This window comes from Perognathus longimembris, chromosome 17 (genome assembly GCF_023159225.1).
Source record: "Perognathus longimembris pacificus isolate PPM17 chromosome 17, ASM2315922v1, whole genome shotgun sequence".
Taxonomy (NCBI): Eukaryota; Metazoa; Chordata; class Mammalia; order Rodentia; family Heteromyidae; genus Perognathus; species Perognathus longimembris.
The window spans coordinates 9,033,079-9,054,032 of NC_063177.1; positions in this window are offsets into that span (position 1 = coordinate 9,033,079).

Here is a 20,954-nt window from a genome sequence, read left to right on the forward strand (position 1 = left end):
GATACAATCACAAGAAGGTGGTACAAGAACATCATCAATAGTAGAAGCTACAGATACACATGGGACGTTGAAAGTAGTTACAACTGTGCTATAGCAATCATTTCCATAACATGGAGTTCATTTCACTTAGCTTCATCTTATGTGATCATAAGAGTATAGCTATTGGGCTCTTGTGACCCTCTGCTGTGACTTGCCTAAACCTGTGCTAATTATTCCCAAAAAGGGAGACCATAGAGTCCATGTTTCTTTGGGTCTGGCTCACTTCACTTAGTATAATTTTTTCCAAGTCCTTCCATTTCCTTACAAATGGGGCAATGTCATTCTTTCTGATAGAGGCATAAAATTGCATTGTGTATATGTACCACATTTTCCTGATCCATTCGTCTACTGAGGGGCATCTGGGTTGGTTCCAGATTCTCGCTATGACAAATTGCGCTGCAATGAATATTGTTGTGCTGGTGGCTTTCCTGTGATTTTGTTTGTGGTTTTTTGGATAGATACCCAAAAGTGGGGTTGCTGGGTCATAGGGGAGTTCTACATTTAGCATTCTGAGGAATCTCCATACTGCTTGCCAGAGTGGCTGAACCAGTTTACATTCCCACCAACAATGAAGTAGGGTTCCCTTTTGGCCACATCCCCTCCAACAACTGTTACTGTTAGTTTTCTTGATATATGACATTCTTACTGGGGTGAGATGGAATCTCAATGTTGTTTTGATTTGCATTTCTTTTATGGCCAGTGATGTAGAGCACTTTTTCATATGTCTCTTGGCCATTCTCATTTCCTCATCAGAGAAGTCTCTTTGTAAGTCTTTAGCCCACTTGATGAGCAGGCTATTGGTTCTTTGCGGTTTTGTTTTGGAGGAAAGTAATTTTTTTAGTTCTGCATATATTTTTAGATAATGAGGCCTTTGTCCGTTGAATGTCCGGTAAAGATCTTCTCCCAGTCTGTGGGCTTTCTGTTTATCTTGCAAGCTATGTCCTTTGCCGTGCAGAAGCTCTGCAGTTTGATGCAGTCCCATTTGTCCAACCTTTCTTTGATTTGTAGCCTTTCTGGGTCTTTGTTAAGGAAGTTCTGTCCTGCGCCAAGAAGCCCAAGTGTTTCTCCTACTCCTTCCTTTAGTGTTTTCAGGGTGTCTGTTTTGATTTCGAGGTCTTTAATCCATTTGGAATTGATTTTGGTGCAGGGTGATATATAAGGATCTATTTTTAGTTTGTTGCATGTGTTGAGCCAGTTTTTCCAGCACAGTTTGTTAAAGAGGCTATCTTTCTTCCAAACTATTGTTTTAGCTCCTTCATCAAAGATTAAGTAGGCGTAGTTCTGTGAGTTCATTTCCGGGTCTTCAATTCTGTTCCATTGGTCTTCAGGCCTGTTCCGGTGCCAATACCAAGCTGTTTTTATTACTATAGCTTTATAATAGAACTTGAAGTTGGGTATTGTAATGCCTCCAGCACTGTTCTTTCTGCTTAGGATTGTTTTTGCTATTCGTGGTCTTTTATTGTTCCATATGAATTTCTGGATTGCTTCCTCTATTTCATCAAAAAATGGTGTTGGGATATTAATGGGTATTGCATTGAATTTGTAGATAGCCTTTGGCAATATTGCCATTTTGACTATATTAATCCTCCCAATTCAGGAGTATGGGAGGTTTTTCCATTTCCTTAGTTCTGACTTAATTTCATTTTTCAAGCTTTTAAAGTTCTCCTCAAAGAGGTCTTTCACTTCTTTGGTTAAGGTTATTCCTAAGTATTTTATGTTTTGGGGGGCTATTGCAAAAGGAGTTGCTTTCCTGATTTCAGCCTCGGTCTTCGGGTTGTTAGCATAGAGAAAGGCCGTTGATTTTTGAAGGTTTATTTTATATCCTGCAACTTTGCCAAAATTTTGGATCAGCTCTAGTAGCTTGGGGGTAGAGTCTATGGGATTCTTTAGGTATAGGATCATGTCATCTGCAAAGAGAGAAAGTTTAACTTCATCTTTTCCTATTTGGATCCCCTTTATATTTTCTTCTTGCCTGATTGCTCTGGCTAGGAATTCTAGTACTATGTTGAAGAGCAGGGGAGAGAGTGGACATCCCTGCCTTGTTCCTGATTTTAAAGGGAATGGCTTTAGTTTTTCACCCTTTTAGAGTTATGCTTGCTGTTGGTTTGTCATAAACTGCCTTGATTATATTCAGGAATGTTCCCTGGAATCCCAGTTTTTCCAGGGCTTTTAGCATAAATAGGAGCTAGATTTTATCAAACGCTTTTTCCACATCCAGAGATAAAACCATGTGGTTCTTTAGCTTGCTCCGGTTGATGTGGTGGATTACATTAATTGACTTGCGTATATTAAACCAACTTTGCATCCCTGGGACGAATCCAGTTTTGGTCGTGGTGTATGATTTTTTTGATGACCTGTTGAAGTCGATTGGCCAGAATTTTGTTGAGAATTTTGGCGTCTATGATCATCAGGGAGATTGGTCTATAGTCCTCTTTCCGTGATGAGTCCCTGCCTGGTTTTGGGATGAGGGTTATACTGGCTTCATAGAATGAGTCTGGAAGTGAACTTTCTCTTTCAATTTCATTGAAGAGTTTGAGAAATATTGGTGTGAGTTCTGTCTTGAAGGCCTTGTAGAATTCTGCAGTGAATCCGTCTGGACCTGGGCTTTTCTTGGATGGGAGATCATTTATTGCCATTTCTATTTCAATACTGGATATGGGTCTGTTTAGGAGGTTTAAATCTTCATGGTTCAGTTTGGGAATATGAATTTTTTCTAGGAAATAATCCATTTCTTCCAAGTTTTCGAATTTGTTGGCATAAAGGTTTGCAAAAATAGTCCCTTATTATTTTCTGAATTTCGGTTATTTCTGTAGTGATGTTACCTGTTTTATCTCTTATCTTGTTTATTTGAGTGTGCTGCCTTTGTTTTTTGGTCAGGTTTGCCAGGGGTCTGTCTATCTTGTTGATTTTTTCAAAGAACCAACTCTTTGTTTTGTTGATTCTTTCAATGGTTTTTTTCGTCTCTAATTGATTTAATTCTGATTTGGTTTTAATTATTTGCTTCCTTCTATTGATTTAGGGTTTGGCTTGTTGTTCTCTCTCAAGGAAATTAAGGTGCTTCATTAAATTATTGAATTGCTGTTTCTCCAGTTTGTTGATGTATGCACTCAGAGATATAAATTTTCCTCTGAGTACTGCCTTTGCTGTGTCCCAAAGGAGCTGGTACTTTGTGTCCTCAACTTGGTTGAATTCCATAAACATTTGAATTTCCATTTTAATTTCTTCAATGACCCTCTGATGGTTCAGCAGTGTGTTGTCTCCATGAATTGTAGCAATTTCTGTGGTGGCTGTTTGAGTTGAGCTCTCATTTTATTCCATTGTGGTCTGAGAGAATGCAGGGAATGGTTTTGATACTTCTGAATTTGTACAGATTTTCTTTGTGCCCTAAGATGTGATCTATTTTGGAGAATGTTCCATGTGCTGCCGAAAAGAATGTGTATTCTGTCCTTGCTGGGTGGAATATTCTGTAGATGTCGATTAAGTCTAGTTGGTCTATGCAATTGTTTAGTTCTGTGGTTTCTTTGTTCAGTTTTTGGCGTGTTGATCTGTCCAGAGGTGATAGTGGTGTGTTAAAGTCCCCAACTATCAATGTGTTTGTGTCTATGAGTGTTTTTAGAGTCAGTAGTGTTTGTTTGGTTGGTAGTTATTTTTATTTAGTGTTTGGTATACTTCATTCCAGGCTCTCCTTGCTTTCATGGTCTCTGCTGAGAAGTCTAGGGTAATTCTTATTCCTTTTCCTTTATATGTGATTGTTTTCTTTGCCCTAACAGCTTTGAGTATTTTTTCCTTGCACTCTACTGAACCTGTTTTGATCACAATGTGTTGGTGGGATGTCCTATTCTGGTCTGGTCGATTTGGGGTTCTAAATGCTTCTTGTATCTGTATAGGCCTTTCCTTCTGGATATTTGGGAAGTTCTCAGCTAATATTCTGTTCAATAGGTTGCCTATCCCATTAACCTCTTTCTCCAAGTTTTCCTCAATACCTATTATCGTTAAATTGGGCTTCCTGATCGTGTCTTGAATCTCCTGTAGCAATCTGTTTTGTTGATTGGACTGGATTTGTATTGATTTTTGATCTTTCTCCATAGAATCTAAGGAATCTTCAGCTCCTGAAATTCGATCCTCTGCTTCAGTTAGTCAGGACTGTAGGCTAGTTACTTGATTTCAAATCTCTTTTGCTTCTGACTGGTCTTTCCTGATAATTTCCATGTCATTTCTTAGGTCTTGTATGGGCTTCTTTACTTCATTAACTTCATTCCTTTGGTTTTGAGAGTTGTCTCTCAAATCTTTAAGCTGGTTAGCTATCTTTTCATTTGACTCTTGAAGTTCATTTATCCTTCTATTTGTGGATGCCATGAAATTCACCACTAATTTTTGCTTTGCCTCCTCACGCTCTAGAATAATTGGCTGAAGAGATTCAAACTTTTCATTTATCATGTTTATCAGTAGACTTTGTAGAGCTTTTTGGGGGTTCTCTTCTATGTCTTTGATTGACTGCTCTGCTTCCTGCTTGTTTTGAGTGGTGGATAAGACTTCATTGTTTGCCATCTTTCTTGTGTTTCTTCTGCCCATTTGAATTGGTGATGCCAGTCTACCAGCACCTGTGAGCACCGTTTAAGACCCAAAGCAGCGCTTACCAATCACTGTTGTGTAAATCTTAAAGTTCACAATTATGTACAGATACCCTGTATACCTGTCTATAAAATTAGATTTGGTGTTCCTAAAGAATACAATTTCAATATAACAACTGATCCTGGGCCCTGTATTCAGTAGTTACTTATTTACTGTTACAACCCTATACACAATTCTTGTTTTTATATTAAGTTCTTTTAGGACTGGCTTTCTCTATGAACCCCTTTGATTCACTCGGATTAAGCTGGGATACCCTCTATCCAATAACCAGGAGTCATTGGAGACTGGAGGTCCAGGCAGTAAGTCAGGAGGGTAAGTTGGAGGTAGTAAAGAGAATAGAGTAAAATGTATTGGGGAGGGGAGGTGGTGATTTTGGTTTAGTTTCAATGACGTGGAAATGTGGAGAAGAGTAGAATCAGTAGAGAGAATAAGGTTGCAATGATAGATAATGGAAAGTTAGCAGAAAAGAGTGGAGGTGTTCTTCATAGGAAAGTAAGTTTTAAAGAAAGAGAACGCAAAGAGATAAATAAAGTAAAAATAGTGGGAGACAGATGCACACAACAGAGAAAAATTATTTTAAAAAGAAAATAAAATAAAAAGGAAAAAAATCAGAAAAGGAACAACCCAAACAAACAGAAAAGAAAAAAACTTGATAAAACAAACAGGTAAAAATAGAAAACATGGGGGAAAAAAAAAACCGACGACGTTTCCAAATTGAAAAAAAATTTTTTTTTTTTTTTTTAAAGTTTAAGAAATGTTGAAAAGAAAAAGAAAAAAAATGGAGTCTTCCTTGTTTGGGTGGTCTTTCCCCAGTCTCTGGTTTCCTTGTGATGGTCTGCAGTCTATATTCCTGATTGTCTGGGTTTGGCAGATTTCAGTTTGCTCCTCTGTCTGCTGCCGGACCGTGGCCTTTAACGCATTGCTTTGAATAGGCTGTGGACTGAGCAGGGCGGGGCGCCTCTGGCCTGTTTTACCCGTCTGAGAGTTGCTTGCCTGTGTGAGGCTTCTGCCTCTTGGGCGGGCCGGCCTCCTTGGCGGAGGTGGCTATGGAAAGCAGCTCCGTTTCGGGCTGGGAATTGGGCTTCCTCTGTGACGGGACCGTTTAACTGTCTCAGGTTCCTCCGCGTGCAGCCGGGAGCTGCTGGCTGTTTTCGCGTTAAATTTAGAAGTTCCGGCAGGCAGGGCGGGGCACCTCTGGCTAAGCCGTGGCCCTGGACACGCCTCCCGCCTGGGCAGGGGGCGTTCTCCTGGGCAGAGCTGGCTCTCACTGTTTGGTCCCTCTTGCCCTTTTCAAAGATGGCTACTTTGACCTCGCTTTTCCCAGGCCCGCTTTAGTTCCAATCTGGTCTGACCCTATGCCAGTGGCAAAGATGGCACTTTGCTCTGGCGGTGGGGGAAGGGCTGCCTTACAGAAGCTGCTCTGTGGGCGCGAGTGAGAATATCTTTCATGGGGTACTCACACTTTCTCTGCGATATCAGGTCGTCCGTGCTCAGCAGCCGCCTGTTCTCCGCTGTGTGCTTTACCTGCGTGGAGTGCAGGTTGCTGTGCCGGGCGCTGTGCCTGTGCCGGTGCCGGCACTGGTGTGGTGGTGGGATACCGCCCAGAGCTCGAATCTGTGTTTTCAGACGAGCAAAGTCGATTTTTCCTTCCTGGCCAGAATCCCTGTACTGTTACAACTTACGCTGGTTGTCTTTCTAGTAGTAAAAGTTTCTACGGGATGAGAAAACTGCAATGCTGGAGGGAGCTGAGCTAGTGCACTGCAGCTCCTCTGCTGTCTTCCCGGAAGTCTCCAGAAATTTTAAATTTTAATGGATTCCAATTTACCAATTCTTTCATTTATGCCTTTGTATGGCTAAAGATTTCTTCACCAAACATAAGATTTTTTTTCACCTATGTTTTTCTCCTGTGTTATTTCCTAAGAATTTTTGAAGTTTGGTTCTTTATAATTATGTCTATGTCCATTTTGAAGCAATGTTTTTGGAAGATGTAAAGGTATATGTCTAAATTCATTTTTTTCTTTTTGTATGGTTTGTGTTGATTTCTCTACCTGTCAAAGTTCATTTTGCTATGCTTATATGGGCTTATTTATGAGTTCTCTATCCTTTTCTACCGATTTATGCACTATTCTTTCATAAATACCACACCATTTTGATTACTGTAGCTTTATATTACCTCTCAGTGTCACTTGTATTAGTCTCCCAACTTGATTCTCAGTATCACCTTGAGTTTTATGGATCATTTGTCTTTTCATATTGACTTTAAAAATGGTTTGTTATCTAGGTGTTGGTGGCTCATGCCTATAATCTTAGCTACTCAGGAGGCTGAGATCTGAAGATCACAGTTTGAAGCCAGCCCAGGCAGAAAAGTCCGTGAGATTTTATCTCCAATTAATTACAGAAAAGCTGGAAAAGGTTCTGTGACTCAAGTGGTAGAGTGCTAGCTTTGAGCAAAATGAGCCCAGAGACAGTGCCCAGGATCAGAGTTCAAGCCCCAGAACTGCAGAAAAGAACTGGTTTGTTGATATTTACAAAATGCTATGATTGGGATTGAATTGAATCTGGACATTATGTTGAAATGAACTGACATCACACTATATTCAGTCTTCCTGTTCATGAACATGGGTTAGTTCTCCAATTGATTTTTAAAAAATTTTTTCCTTAGAGTTTTCTAGGTTCCTCTTGTAGATCTTGCACATAACTTATGTTCATATTAGGTATTTTACTTTTGAAGACTTTATTTTTTCTAGGTTCCAGTTGTTAATTGCTTTAGTACACATAAAAAAGGGGTTGACTTTTGTGGATGAGCTGTGTACCCTGTAACCTTGCTATTATTGCTATTAAATCTATTTAATTCTAGGAAATCTTGCTCATTCTTTTGTATCTCTTACAGAAATGATCTTATCATCCACAACCAAAGACAGTTTATGTCATATATATTTATATGTATATATGTATATATACATATATGTGTGCATTACATATGTATATATAAATATATTGTTTCCTGTTCCTATCTACTACATTCATTATGATTTTTAGTATAATGTAGAAACCCATACTGAAAGGGAACAAATACAACTTGTTGACTTTTTTCCTGGTATTAGTGAGAAAGCTCTGAGTTCCTCAGCATTAAGTATGACATTACTTAATTTTGCAGATATTCTTTTTCAAGTTAAGGGAGTTTCTCACTAGTCCTAATTTACTGTGGGTGTTGTGTTTTGTCAGATGCGTTTTATTCCCCTATTGATGTGATTGTGTGCCTTTTCTTCTTTAGCCTATTGATGTTAGGGTTACATTCATTGATTCATAATGTTGAAACAACCCTGATCACTGGGACAAATCCCACTTGGTTGTAGTGTATAATTATTTTTTATACATTGCTCGATTGAGTTTGCTAGTATTTTGATGATGCTTTTGCATTTAGGCTTGTAAGAGATTGGTCTCTTCTTGTAATGGCATTCTGGTTTATTTATGAGGACAATGCCAGCTTCAGAATGAATTCAGAAGTTTCACCTCTGTTTCTCTGAATGAGGTCCTAGAGAACTGGTATTATTTCCTCTCTAAATAGCAAACTTTAGTGGCAAACCAATTTGAATCTGGTGCTTTATTTTTTTGAAGATGGTTAATTAATGACTCAATTCTTATAGTAGGTATAAGCCTATTAACAATTTTCTTTTGGTATAATCTTTGGAAGATTATACCTTTCAAGCAATTATTCCATTTCATTAAATTGTAGACATTGTGTCACTTTTCATGCCTTTATATCTATTTAGTGATATCATGGGATATGTAGTGTTTTAATTTGTGATATATATATACATATATTATATGTACATATATACAGATGCATCTGTACATATGTGAAAGTGGCACTGTGGTTCAGATGGTAGAGCATTAGCCTTAAGCACAAAAAGGTCAGAGACAATGCCTAGGCCCTGAGTTTAAGCCCTATGACCGACAAAGAAACAAAAACAAACAAAAAACATATGTATGTATGTATACATTTTTAAATTCTTTGCCAGTCCTGAGGCTTAAACTCAGAGCCTGGGTGCTGTATCTGAGCCTCTTTTTGCTCAAGATTAGCACTCAACCACTTGAGCCACTGCACCACTTCTGGCCTTTTCTGAGTAGTTCATTGGAGATAAAGAGTCTCACAGATTTTCCTGCCCAGACTGGCTTATAACCACAATCCTTAGATTTCACTATCTTAGGATTATGGCCTTGAGCCACTAGTGCCTGGCTCATTTGTGTATTTGGTTACTTGTGTACTTTGTTTTCCTAGGATAGACAGTGGCTTACTGATTTATTGATCATTTTAAAGAAAAAGCATTTGGTTTCAGTGATTTCTCTTGTGACTTCCTGCTCTCAGATTCATTAATTTATGTCCTAACTTTATTATTTTTTCCTATTTATTATTTTGGACTTGATGTACTATTTACTTTCTAGTTTATTGAGATGAAAATGTGCGTAATTAATAACAGTACATATTTTCCTACCATTATTTAGGCTATTTTCACTTTTATCTCATTTGAGATACTTTTTAAATTTCTCTTGAGATTTGTTTTTTGATGAATGTGATATTTTAGATTGAATTATTTATTCTATAGTGTTTGGGGGGCAATTTCCAACTTTCATTTGTTATTGATTTCTAGTATAATTCAATCTTCAGAACACATATGGTGTGGTTTCTTGTTTTCAGACTGGTTAAAGTATGTTTTAATACTTAGAACATTCTATGAGGACTGCCTTGGTGAGCATTCCATGGCAGCTTGACAGTAATATATATCCTGCCTTTCTCTGATGAGCAAGTATATAGATATAATGGCTCTTATAGACAGTAGATTGATGGTGCTGCTGAGTTCATCTGTGTTCTTCCTGATTTCCCGCCTTTTGGGCCTGTCATTTCCTATGCACAGCACTGATGGTTCCAATGATAACAATGGATTTATTCTTTTCTACCTGCAATTCTATCAGATTTGCCTGACGTGTTTGGATGCTCTACTGTAAGGCGGATCCATTTTTTTCCTTATTGGAGAACTGATGCCTTTGTCATTACGTAAAGTATCTTTTTATCCCTGATAGGTTTTCTTGTTCTAAAATTAGTTCTGTCTCAAATTAATAGCTATTCCCTACTCCATTCTGCTCCATCCATTTTGCATTTTTTGGCCATTCGAAGTTTTCATCAGATTCTCACACCTGCCAGGCACATCTTTTATCCCTTAAGCCATGCCCCTATTGTTTTTTTTTGCTCTAGTAATTTTTCATATTTACTGCTACAATTTTTCCCTGACAAGCCTCCCCGACTTATGCATCCCACATAGCTGTGATGGCCCTTGCAGGTTATTGGCTGTGATAGGAGAGCTCACTCATTTTTGCCTGGGCTGACATTGAGCCAAGAATCTCTCAATCTCTACCTCCCAGAAGCTAGGATTACAGACATAGGTCATCCTGCCTGACCTCTATCCACTGATTTTGAATTCATTTGGGCCTATATTGAAAATGGATTTCTTGTAGTCAACATTTATTTAGGTAGTGTTTTTTGTTCCACTCTGATAATCTCTTTTAATTAGTGTATTCAGACCATTAGTAAGACCAAATAGTAAATGGCTGTTGATATAGATGAATCAATATTTGCCTTGTTTGTTAGTTTATATTTGTTACACTTGTTTATATTTCCTATTCTTGTCTTCCACTCTTTTTCTGACTCTTGTGGTTTTAGGCAGTCAGTTTATAAAATTCCATTTCTCTTCATTCTTAGCTTATTATTTGTCTTTTTTTGTTCAGTAATGTGGCTTTAACTCAGAGCCTGGGCACTGTCCCTGATCTCTTTTGGCTCAAGGCTAGTTAGTGCTCTACCACTTTGAGCCACAGCACTTCTGCTTTTTGGTAGTTAATGGCGGTAAGAATCTCTTGGACTTTCCTGCCTGGGCTGGCTTTAAACCTTGATCCTTAGATCTCAGCCTCCTGAGTAGCTAGGATAACAGGTATGAGCCACTCGTCTTTTACATGGGATTGCATCAAGCTAAAAGGTTCTGAACAGCAAAGGATATATATGTGCACATATATAGTCACTAGGCAATTCACAGAATAAGAGAAAATGTTTGCCAGCTATACATCTGATAAGGGATAATAGCCAGAATTTATAGAGAGTCTACAAAATTAAACTCCCTCAAGAATCAGTAACACAATCAATAAATTGGCAAAGTAGCTAAACAGATAGTTCTCAGAGGAAGTACAAATGCCATATCAACAGGAAAGAATGTTCAATATTCCTGGCCATAAAGGAAATGCTAATCATATTAATCATAGCTATGATAAATTCCTGGCCTGATCATTTCAGCATTGCTTCTAGACCCCAGCCAGGTTCTGAGGTTTGCTTTACATATTCAAACTTATTTTTGTTTGTTTACTTGCTTGCTTGCTTTTACATTTTAGTGTGCCTTGTACCTTTTTTCTTGATTGCAAAATATGTGTTTGATAAAAAGAATTGTTCCAAAGTAGAACTTTAGTGAGGTGCAATCATGCATAGCCCCAGGATTAGATCTGTCCTTTGGTGAACCTGTGGCTCAGATTGTGAATCTCACAAACCCATCTCCCTCTCCTTTCCTCCATCATGGGCTGGAAGGAACAGAAAATGGACTGCAGTCCTCTATTTCCCAGAGTTTTTACTTTGTCTTTACTCACCAGCTGGAGTTGAACATTTCCCTTTCCCCAGATCAGTTAGGCTCTCATAATAGCCAGGAGGTTAGGTTCCAGTTAAGTCATATCTCCCAAAATTGTCCAGAAGGTCAGAACATTTCCCTGCTGTTCAGTCAGCATTGAGCTCCTTGAGGCAAAACTCACAAGTGTTGGCAACCCCCCTGAAGCTTTTCTCTCTCTGACGTGTCGACATCACACCGCCAGGAGCTCTTCAGCTCCCACTCGGATTTCCCTCTCAGACTCTGGTTCTATCATCATGTGGGATTTGTCCTAACAGGATGAATAAATTTGTCTCTTTTCCTGTCCTCTCTAACTTGTAGGGTTGGCGGATCACCTGGCAATCACTTCTTTCATGGATCTGGGTATAGTTGCATTTTCCAGTGTGTCCAGCCTTTTATTGTTGTTAGGACAGAGTGATGACTTGCAAGCCCCTCACATACCCAGCTTGAAGCTGGAAGTCTCAGTTATTTTCTATTTCAGGTTAAGCTGTATAAGGACTTTGTCTATATCTCCCATAAGACCCTTAGATAAATTTCCAAGAAGGACAATTACTGGATCAAAAGAGAACATTCTTAAGATTGTTAATTTGTTGGCCAAATGTTCTCAGTGAGTATTTGCAATGACAAAAAAGTAATCCCACAGGCTTCAGTCTGCAGCCAGAGGTAGGTGAACCTGAAAAAAATCAGCTAGACTCAAAGTTTTCATGGTCACCCATGGAGGTGATTGATCAATACTGCACGGGAGCCAGGCCTCTCTTCCTCAGTGGACTGGAGGATTCCACAGGCCACAGGCAGAACTCTGACTGGGCGAAGGGACTCGGGCTCAGAACGAAGGCTCTGACAGAGCCCAGACTTCCCATGCATCTTTTCTCTAGGATTCTTACATCATTCTCCCTTGCACTTTGATCCATCCTAACTCTCCTGCATCCTTTAGACTTGACAGTAGCACTTGTTTTCTTGGTCATGAGGCCCCGTGACCAATGGGATTTTCCTGTGGCCCCCCCTTGTTTTGGGTTCCTCACTGGCCTGTCTAGCTCTACTGGGGGAGTGGGGATGGATGGCCCAGATTCCGTCCACCCCTGTTTGCCTTCTCCCAACTTGCCCTGCACTCTTGGAATTCAACAGAACATAAAGGATCTACCCCAAAGACTCTCTGAATAGTAGCTCTGACCAGTGTGGAGGGACCCCATCCCCCATGGCCACCAGTGGGCAGAGAATGCGGCAGCTGACTGAGACCTCCATCACAGACTCTTGTGGGCTGTTACAGGTCACAGGCTCAAGGAACAAGGATGAAGTCCTAAGACTTCAGTGCTCACAGTCAGAGGCGAAGTCATTTTCCGGGGATTGGAGGTGTTCCATATACTCCCTCTGCTGGTCTGTGGCCCCGACTTCTACTGGGCAGGTAGGAGAGCCAGGTGTAGAGGAGTGGAAAGGCTGGCAAAGGGGAAGATTATAGTGAACACCAGCTGCTATCCTAACCCCCACAGGTACTGTATCACTGCCCCAAGTCCTGGGATAGTTGAGTGAGTATATGATGGTATGTATTGAGGGGTGAAATCAAGGCTACAGGAGTGATTCCATAAGCTTGCTCATTTGAAACTGCTCCCAAGGGTCTCACACCTTTGCTTCCTTCGAGTGCGTGGTTCCCCTAGTCTTGCTGTAACCCAGGTGTTAGAACCACAGGGGCAGGGATATTCCTGCATGGCCAGAAGTTTCTGTCACATAACTGGAGAGGTAGTTAGGGGCCCTTCTTGGTCCAGACAACAACCTAAGGAAGCTCTCTCTCTGTGAGCAGTCAGTGTTGTTGTACCTGGCTGGGCAGGAGGCATGGTGGCAGTGGTGGTGGAGAGGTCAGAGAGAATGTGCTTGTCTTGGTAGCAGCAAGTGACCACCCAGGCTTCATGTCACCCAGTGCCCTCCTTCAGAAAGTCTCACCTGGCGAAAACCAAAGTACCAACCGAACTACATTCCCTTTGAAGTGTGTGGAGAAGAATCCATTCCCTTGCCTTTTCCCCTAGTATCTGCCTACATTCCTTGGTTGGTGGGCTTTTCCTCCATCTTTCCCAAACTATATCTCCAGTTCTCTCTTCTGACTCCCTCTTCCACCATTAAGGACCCTTAGGACTATACTAGGCTAATCCAGAATGTTTTAAGGGCAGTCTATTAGCACACGAGGTCACCCTTTACAAAAGTGGGTGGTGACAGAGGTCACAAGGGTCTCAGACCACATCAGCCCTTGGGTGCCTCACCTCAGCAGCTGTCTCACAAGCATGAGAACTAGAGGTCACCCAAATTATCTCCCTGCATGGCTGCTTTTCTGGGAATAAAACCTGCTTGGAGTTGGAGAATGGATTCAGCCAGTAGGCAGGCTCTTGTGAACAGAAGGCAAAGTCAGAGGCAGGGCTGTGGGGTGGGGTTCTCCTTACCATGTTTGTTTGTCCGAGCTACTAGGCATCAGAGACCAAAGGCAGAAATCAGGGTGTCTTTCTTGGAGCAGCAGACAGCTGGGCAGCATCCCTACTGGGATTTAGCTGAAGAGCAGAATAACTTTGCATAATGATTGTGAGAGCTGTAGAGAGCAAACTGTAAAGTGGCAGGCAAATCTCAGTTCTTCCGCTTCTTCTGGCTGGGGTTCCTCTTGACAGTGTGGTTGATGCCCCTCATTTGAGGTGGGCTAAGGTGTCAGAGAGGGCTAGCACCCTTTCACAGGGGCACGGGGAGACCCTCTAACTTCTACAGGGCTGCTACTGACACCCTCACTTGAAGTCAGAAAGTTCAGGACTCTTTGTAGAAGCAAGGACAGTGTGTGGTTATGGGTGTCCACGTCTTTGGGGAAACTGAGTTCTACCTGGTAGAAGAGCCTCAGTCCCCCAACAACCCCAAAACCTTCTGAGAAGCTCAGAGTCACAGGGAGATTGGGCCTCGTCCCCACACAGAAGCGGCCTTTGCCCAGTGCTGATCATGTGACCACTTGAGATTTCCTCAGCACCCAGTGCTGATCATGTGTTGGTTTGAGATTTCCTCCTCGTCTCAAGTGAAGGCTGGAAGGACTTTGCTGCCTTCCAACAGGTTTCCAGCGTGTATCTTCTCAGCCATAAAAGATTGGTTTACTCACTGTGGAAAGCCGAAAGTGAAAAACAGGTGCAGCTCTATAATATTTCTCTTTAATTACTGTTTATGGGAGAAAAAAATCCAAGTGTGGAAATTAATTATTCCATATTGTTAGAACAGGGTGAACTACTTACTAAATTTAACTGTGGCTTTTATGTAGAGGCTGTTGTTCCACATCTTATTAATTTGAGTAAATATTAGCAAACAGCCTTGACACCTCCTCTCTCCAGTCTCCTGTTCCATCTCTCATGTCACCCATGACTTGTTTGAGCAATTGATCTAAAACAGCCCCAGAGAGCTCTTTCTTAGTGGTTTTGTCTTTGCTCCTCTCCTCTTCTTTTCTGCAAAGTAAAGTTCCCTATACACTCTTTTCAATGGTGGAAATCTAAGACGTGACAAAGTTGAGAGCTGTTCGTGTCACCATTTCTGTGGATGGAGAAAGCCAGTCTGCAGAGAGAGAGGACAACTCCAGCTCATGGAGAGAAGCTGAGGGAGCAGGCAGGGGCCTCCGGGTCCTGCTTGAGTTTCCCAGTGTACTCACCTAGACAGCTCTACTGTGTCTATCGTTGCCCTGCTCAAAGCCTGGCTGTTCAGCCTCACAATCCCTGAGTCTATCCCTCCTCTTTTGCTTATGCTCATTCCAGATGGATTTCTGTCCTTTGCATTTAAGAGTCTTTTCTAAACATTTTTACTAGCATGTATTAATTTTACATACACACATATGATGCACTAGGATAAAATGCACCTTCTCCATTTACCATTTCTTACCCTTTACCCCTCTCAATTTCCCCCTTCCCCATCCTTGAGATTCTTCCTTTTACTTTCATGCCCTCCACCCCACCAAGATTCCACAGTTGAGGGAAAATGTGATCATTTAAAAGAGGAGTAAACTATGGGCTGGGAGTGTGGCTTAGTGCCTGCCTATCATGCATGAAGCCCTGGGTTCAATTACTCAGCACCACTTAAACAGAAAAAAATGGAAGTAGCGCTGTGGCTCAAGTGGTAGAGTGCTAGCCTTGAGCACAGAGTGGCTCGGGAACAGTGTCCAGTCCCTGAGTTCAAGCCCAAGGATTGGAAGAAGAAAAAAGGCAGAGGGAGTACATTGATGGAATTGGAAGGGATGATTCTAAACACAGACATTCTTCCTGGCCTTGCATCATGCTGGAGCCAAAGGCTGCCACCCCCATCTCTGTCTTCCTGCTCAGGCATCTGCAGATGAACAGTCCCAGTGCAGCCCTGGGGAGATCAGCCCTGGCTAGTGCACAGAGGAGGCGCTGAAACTACACACACACACACACACACACACACACACACACACACACACACACACACACATACACACACACACACCACCACCACCACCACCACCATGGGCACTGCAGGCTCCTCCACAGCTGAGCACCATGATTACCGCTGTGCCAGGGCCTGCCACATCAGGAACCGTGGATGACATGATTTGTCTCCTTCCAACACAGCTGCTCTCTGGTTCCTGCCTGACAAATGCGGTTCATTAGGGCTGACAAAGATGAATGTCCTTGTTTATGGAAGTCAGCTAAGTATGGGTGCTCAGGGACCTGTATCTGAAGCAAGGTATACATCAGGTTGGCTCCCCAACACTTCCTCTCAGCCACAGGCTATGATAGGGACACAGAAGCCAAATACACACCTCCTGCCAAGAGGAGAGCCCACAGAAGTTTCACGGTTTGAGTTCCGTGAGGCTTGGCAACTGACTGCAGTTTCTTTCTCACCATCTGAGAGTCAGTCTAGTTTGTGAAGGTGGTGGCCCTACCATGTGTTAGAGATCCAGGCAATAGGCACACCTCCAGGCCACTGACACCCACCAAGCCACTCCCAAAGCCGAGAATGTCAGGGAGGCGGTGCTGGGAACCTGGGATGCTGTTTCTCTAGCAAGGAGAAAGCCTTCATGAGGGCTTGGCACAGACAGAGCAAATGGGCAGCAGCTCCCCTGTGGAGCCTGAGAGGAGCAGGGCAGCTGTCTTCCTTCCTGTCCCAGCCTCTGACTCAGTCAGCAATTCCATGGCTCTCAAAACCCTGAACAACTTAAGCACAGATTTTCAGCCCAGCTGGGAAGCAGAAGCAACTTGTAGCTGTGGCTTTCAACATTTGGAGGCCATTATCCACAGTAAGCAACAGGTTTTACGTCACAGTCTAGGTACTTATGTTTGTGCACACGCACATGCACACACACACACACATAATTTCAAAGGCTCATCAAACATAGTTTACTTTTACTGAGTGAAAATTACTCGGATGTTTTCTATTTTATTCTACCTGCTTTCATATTTTAAGAAAATGCTGATGGTTAATAACCTAATTCCAAGTTAATTCCAAAATAGTCAGTGAGCAGAGCCCATGTTTAAAACAAACCGGACACGAGTGGCTCTCACTGGGGAGGTCTGCGTTTGAAAAGCCAGGGAGAACAGTTCCTGAAACCCTCTTCTTAACACACAGCTGGGCTCAGCGGTGCGTGCCTGTCATCCTAGGCTGTGTGAGGGGCTGTGACTCGGAGGCTCCTGGGGGAAGGCCAGCAAGGAAGAGGAGTCCGTGAAGCTTCCTCTTCCCAGAAGGAAAAAGCTGTGGTTGATTGTCTGCATGGATAGTAGGAAGGTCACAGGGCAATCCCATGCCTGGGTGGGAAGTTAGAAGTGACCCTAAATAGTGTGGTGAAAGTCAGGACTCAGTGGTATGATACTCACCTAGTTCAAATGATGTTGTGATTTCAAATCCTAGTACCACCAAAATCAAAACAAACAAAACCAATCCATGGTGAGGTTTAAACACCCATCTTAATCTTGTTGAGGCACAGCCTCCTGAGCAGGGAGTGTAGAAGATGAGATGGGCAATGACCAGCTGGGCAGAGGGATGTGGGATAAAAAGCACTCCTGCAGAGAGCCATGCATGTAAAGGACAAGGACAGAGGATGATCTGGTGTGCAGAAAACACACATTCAGCTCAGCTAGAAGGAGTGTTGGTGGAAAAGAGCAGGGTGAGCCAGATGGGGTAGCCATGAGGGGCTTTGGAAGATACTGGTGGGGCTTGGACTCTGTGCTAAGGACAAAGTTTCCAAAGGGCCTCTGCAGAGGAGGCCCACAGATGAACATTTCCTGCCAGGCAATGGATACTAACGATGGGATTGGAGGGCCATGCTGAGCAGGTGGAAGGAAGTGTGCATGAGAGGCTGGGCCCAGGGAGACTAGTGAGCACATGTGATGGGAATTTAAAACAGGCGCCCCCATTGTGGACAGCAAGGGGTTGTGGGCTGTGTGCCGGGCCTGCCTGTGTGGCTAGACTTGGGCACTGACTCACCCACTTCCGGGTGCCCTGGAAAAGGGCATGCAGGGCCGTTGAGGCAGCTGTGAGGCCCCTGAGGCCACAGAAGAGGTGTGCGAATGAGACGAGTGAGAGAATGAGATATATTTATAACAGGGAGCTAGAGGGCTGTGTGTGTGTCCCTGTCCATCTTCCTTGCTGTCCTCTCTTCGACCCTCCTTACATCAACCTTGTTTGGGTCTGTCTAGTGCTGTCCTGCCATGGAGCGGTGGCACTGGGAAGGCAGCTCAGGGCCAGGGATCTAGAGTTGGAGAACTGGAGGAGAGGCCTCAGAGGCAGAGCCTGCCTTGCTTTGCTGTGCAGAAAGGAGGGAACCCAGGTCTGGGTTCTGAGCTCCCGGGCAGAACTCAGCCAAACCTTAGTCCCTCAAAAGAGGAAGGTCTGTGCTTCCTGGCAGCTCTGACTGCTTCAGGGCCAGTTAAACAGAGGGAGAAAGGGAAGAAATGCTTCTTCTTCTACCCCGCTCAGATCTGTGTTCTCTAATCCAGCTTCACAAGTGAGCTCTGAACTTTGGGCAATAGAGCAGAGACTGTTTTACTAGTGCTTATTTTGATTTTTCAAATTGCTTAGAAACCACCAGGGGCCTGGGTATGGATATAGTCAATTCATTAGCCTTCAAACGTAAGTAAGCCAATAAATCTAACCTCCTCCACCCCATTTTGAAGGGAGGGCTCATTGGCTGCCCTGAGCCATGGGCGCCATGCTTGTCATGGGCAGAACGTGGTGTCTTGCCCATGTGAATGCTATTTTGATGAGTGGGATCCTCTTTCAGATTGCTCAGGCTGCCTTGTGGTCAAAGGTAGGGTTTGAGGACTCAAGTATATGACCAGAGCAGCTCAACATGCTTGCATCTCAGCCAGGATCCACTGCAGAGACTGGGGCAAACAGCCAAAGAAATCAGACCAAAGCCCAGTGCAGCAAGGGCTAAAACAGCCCTCTGCTTCTCAGGCTGGGTTGAGCAGGCTGCATACATCTCAGCCCACAGGGAGGGTTATGGCACTCATTCTCAAAGATAAACCTACCCAAGTTCAGACAAATGGTTAAGTGGAGGAGCTCGGATGCAAAACTGTGGCCCTAGAGCACAGCAGCAGGGACCCAGAAGACACTCAAGGGTCAGGGAGTATGAAGGCCGAGAGAACAAGTGGGAACTGAGCCCAATGGGAGTCAGGATGACGCTGCAGGCCCCTGAGGGGTGATCCTACAGCCTTGGGGGAAGAAGGGGTAAGTCAAACTGATCTCAAGTTTGAAATTTTGAGGAGGAGTTGCCTGGGGCCCACACAATGACAAGGCAACTTTCTTATGAAAGACTGAAGAGTGACCTCAGAAGCCAGCCTGGCCTCTCGGCAGTGTTTCTCCCCGCCTCTCTTTGCCTCTCCCTGAGGTTCCTTACACACTGCACTGAAGGTTTGCTTCCTTCTCACTTTCCTTTCTTTCTTTCTTTTTGTCTACTGTTTAAAATTAATTCCACAGCACTGAATAACCTTCCCCTACAAGGTTGGAGTTAATCAGGCTGAATTTATTAAGATCTTTGCAATTAAATGAGCTCATAGCAAGAGGAGGAAAGTTCCCTTATTATCCCTTTTTAAGAGCTTGAATGATTTTAGCCCCCCACATTACTGCCGACCCCCAGCAACTTCCACGGCTCATGTTTGCCAATGACTTTAGAGGGCGCTGAGGCACAGACGTCTTCGTGCTTCCCATTCAGGATGGAGGAACGGAACCAAACGTGCTCAGACCCATGAGTCATCATGGAGAGAAACACCAGAGGACATGCTGTCCAGCATGGATGGAGCCCGTTCCAGCTTTAAAGGCTGAGCTGGAGGGCTCATGCTGAGGTTCAGAATCTTCTCCTAGAGCTCACCTTCCGGAAGGCACTGCCAGCTTCTCTTGGAGCTTTGGGTTTGCTTGATTTTATTTTTGTGCTGGTACTGGACTTAAACTCAGTCTCTTGCCCTCATGCTTGCATTTTGGCACCGCTTGAGCCATACTTTCACTTCTAGCTTTTGTTGGCTAATTGGGTTTGTCTATCTGGGCAGGCTTTAAACAGGTCCTTAGATCTCAGCCTCCTCCATGGTTGGGATTACAGGCATGAGCCACCTGGTGCAGAGGTCTCTTTCCTGTCACTTGCAAGAGGAGACAGACTCACACCCATGGAGATTTCACTGCATTCAAGGAAGGAACTCGGCTCAGAAGTGCCGTTGTTTGTTGGCCCCTAGCCTCGTTCCTGAGCATCCAGTCCTCTTTTCCCACCCCACCCTGCTGTGCTGAGGCTGTGATTTCCTTGTATTGGCCTTTCCCATTTTGCTCACCATAACCTACAAGGTTGGGGTCCTGCATCGTTCGTGGGGTTGAAGCCTGTGTGGATTTCTGAATATTCATCTTGTTCAACTATCCGGTGTATAATTTTCCTCTGTTTGCTGGATTCATACCTGTTGATGGTTGGAGTTTATATGAGGTATGTCCCGTTCAAAAATAGTTTAGCGTTCTGACACTCACTCTCTGTCTGTGAATGTGACATTATTAGGAAATAGGTTATTTCAGATGTGATTAAGATAAGGTCATCATGATTGTCCCTAATCCAACTTGACTGGTGCTTTTACACAAAGAAGGAACAGGGCCGGTAGAGTGGTCCAAGTGGCAAAGCATTTGCCTAGGAAGCCAAAACACAAGGAGGAGAAAGATGAGAGGGAAAAGGAGGAGGATGAAGAAGAGGGTGAGGAGGAGAGAGAGCAGCAGGAGCTGGAGGAGAAGCACAAAGGCACTTAGGGGAGTTTACTGTGTAGTGATGGAGGCAGAGGTTGGAGCAGAACATGCCAAGGCTCACAGTCAACACCAACAATGAATAAGAGAATGGCAATGAACATATGTTCCCTTCAAACTTTCCAAAAAGAGCGAACCTTGCTTATTTTTTTAATTTAATTTATTTATTAATTGAACACAATTTTTTTTGACAAGGTGTTGTGCAAAAAAGGGTACAGTTACATAGTAGGGCAGTGTGTACATTTCTTGTGATATCTTATGCCCTGTTTTTCTTTCCCTTCTCTAGGTCAGGTAGACATATATACAATATACAATGTATCAAGAACATATACAGTAGCCACATGGCCAAGCCCAAGAAAATTC